Genomic DNA, 3121 nt, shown 5'->3' with positions numbered 1-3121 from the left:
TCTCCTACCCCCGACCCCCGAGGGACACTGACCCTCAGTCCCTTTTCCTATCCCCAACCTCCGGTGGACACTGACCCTCAGCCCCATCTCCTACCCTCAGCCCCCGGTGCAATGACACTCAGACACCCTCTCCTACCCTCGGGACACTGACCCTCAGCCCTCACTCCTGCCATTGGGGGACCCTGACCCTCAGCCCCCTCTCCTACCCCCGACCCCCGGGACACTGACCCTCAGCCCCCTCTCCTATACCCGGCCCCCGGGATACTGACCCTCAGCCCCCTCTCCTACCCTCAGCCCCCGGGACACTGACACTCAGCCCCCTCTCCTACCCCCGACCCACGGGGGACACTGACCCTCAGCCCCCTCTCCTAATCTCAGCCCCCGGGACACTGACCATCAGCTCCCTCTCCGACCCCCGACCCCCGGGGACACTGACCCTCAGCCCACTCTCCTACCCCCGAGGGACACTGACCCTCAGCCCCCTCTCCTACCCCCGACCCCCGGGACACTGACCCTCAGCCCCCTCTCCTACACACGACCCCCGGGACACTGACCCTCAGCCCCCTATCCTGCCCGCGGGGTCACTGACCCTCAGCCCCCTTTCCTACGCCCTACCCCCGGGGGACACTGATTATCAGCACCCTCTCCTACCCCCGGGGACACTGACCCTCAGCCCCCTCTCCTACCCCCGGGGGACACTGACCCTCAGCCCCCTCTCCTACCCCAGGGACAATGACCCTCAGCCCCCTCTCCTATCCCCGACGCCCAGGACTCTGAATCTCAAACCCCTCTCCTAACCCTGACCCACGGGATACTGACCCTCAGCCCCCTCTCCTAACCCCGACGCCAGGGGACAATGACCCTCAGCCCCCTCTCCTAACCCCGAACCCCGGGACACTGACCCTCAGCCCTCTCTCCTACCTCCGACCCCCCGGACAGTGACCCTCAGCCCCCTCTCCTACCCCCGTGACACTGACACTCAGCACCCTCTCCTAATCCCGGGACACTGACCCTCAGTCCCCTCTCCTACACCCTGGAAACTGACCCTCAGCCCCCTCTTCTACCCCCGGGGGACACTGACACTCAGCCTCCTCTCCTATCCTTGGGACACTGACCCTCAGTCCCCTCTCCTACCCCCAGTGGACACTGACCCTCAGCCCCCTATCCTACGCCCTACCCCCGGGGGACACTGACCCTCAGCACCCTCTCCTACGCCCGGGACACTGAACCTCAGCCCCCTCTCCTACCCCCGGGAAACTGACCCTCAGCACACTCTCCTACCCCCAGGGGACACTGACCCTCAGCACCCTCTCCTATCCTTGGGACACTGACCCTCAGCCCCCTCTCCTACCCCCAGGGAACACTGACCCTCAGCACCCTATACTACGCCCTACCACCGGGGGACACTGACCATCAGCCTTCTCACCTACCCCAGGGACACTGACGCTCAGCACCCTCTCCTACCCCCGGGACACTGACCCTCAGCCCCCTCTCGTACCCCCTAACCCGGTGACACTGACCATCAGCCCCCTCTCCTACCCCCGACGACACGGACACTCAGCACCCTCTCCTACCCCTGACCCCCGGGATACTGACCCTCAGCCCCCTCTCCTAACCCAGACCCCCGGGGACACTGACCCTCAGACCCCTCTCCTAACCCCGAACCCCGGGATACTGACCCTCAGCCCCCTCTCTTACCTCCGACCCCCCGGACAGTGACGCTCAGCCCCCTCTCCTACCCCCGGGACACTGACCCTCAGCATCCTCTCCTAATCCCGGGACACTGACCCTCAGTCCCCTCTCCTACACCCTGGAAACTGACCCTCAGCCCCCTCTCCTATCCTTGGGACACTGACCATCAGCCCACTCTCCTACCCCCAGTTGACACTGACCCTCAGCCCCCTATCCTACGCCCTACGGCCGGGGGACACTGACCCTCAGCACCCTCTCCTACGCCCGGGACACTGACCCTCAGCCCCCTCTCCTACCCCCGGGAAACTGACCCTCAGCCCCCTCTCCTACCCCCAGGGGACACTGACCTCAGCCCCCTATCCTACGCCCTACCACCGGGGGACACTGACCATCAGCCTTCTCACCTACCCCCGGGACCCTGACCCTCAGCACCCTCTCCTACCCCCTGGACACTGACCCTCAGCCCCCTCTCGTACCCCCGAACCCGGGGACACTGACCATCAGCCCCCTCTCCTACCCCCGACACTCGGGACACTGACCCTCAGCCCCCTCTCTTACCCCCGACCCCCGGGACATTGACCCTCAGCCCCCTCTCCTAACCCCGATCCCCGGGGAGACTGGCCCTCAGCCCCCTTCCTACCCCCGACCTCCGGGGACACTGACCCTCAGCCCCCTGTCCTACCCCCGACTCTCCGGGGACACTGACCCTCATCCCCTCTCCTACCCCCGACCCCCGAGGGACACTGACCCTCAGTCCCTTTTCCTATCCCCAACCTCCGGTGGACACTGACCCTCAGCCCCATCTCCTACCCTCAGCCCCCGGTGCAATGACACTCAGACACCCTCTCCTACCCTCGGGACACTGACCCTCAGCCCTCACTCCTGCCATTGGGGGACCCTGACCCTCAGCCCCCTCTCCTACCCCCGACCCCCGGGACACTGACCCTCAGCCCCCTCTCCTATACCCGGCCCCCGGGACACTGACCCTCAGCCCCCTCTCCTACCCTCAGCCCCCGGGACACTGACACTCAGCCCCCTCTCCTACCCCCGACCCACGGGGGACACTGACCCTCAGCCCCCTCTCCTAATCTCAGCCCCCGGGACACTGACCATCAGCTCCCTCTCCGACCCCCGACCCCCGGGGACACTGACCCTCAGCCCACTCTCCTACCCCCGAGGGACACTGACCCTCAGCCCCCTCTCCTACCCCCGACCCCCGGGACACTGACCCTCAGCCCCCTCTCCTACACACGACCCCCGGGACACTGACCCTCAGCCCCCTATCCCGCCCGCGGGGTCACTGACCCTCAGCCCCCTTTCCTACGCCCTACCCCCGGGGGACACTGATTATCAGCACCCTCTCCTACCCCCGGGGACACTGACCCTCAGCCCCCTCTCCTACCCCCGGGGGACACTGACCCTCAGCCCC

Source organism: Pristiophorus japonicus, chromosome 25, assembly GCF_044704955.1.
Source record: "Pristiophorus japonicus isolate sPriJap1 chromosome 25, sPriJap1.hap1, whole genome shotgun sequence".
Taxonomy (NCBI): Eukaryota; Metazoa; Chordata; class Chondrichthyes; family Pristiophoridae; genus Pristiophorus; species Pristiophorus japonicus.
Note: the sequence above shows the minus strand (reverse complement) of the source record.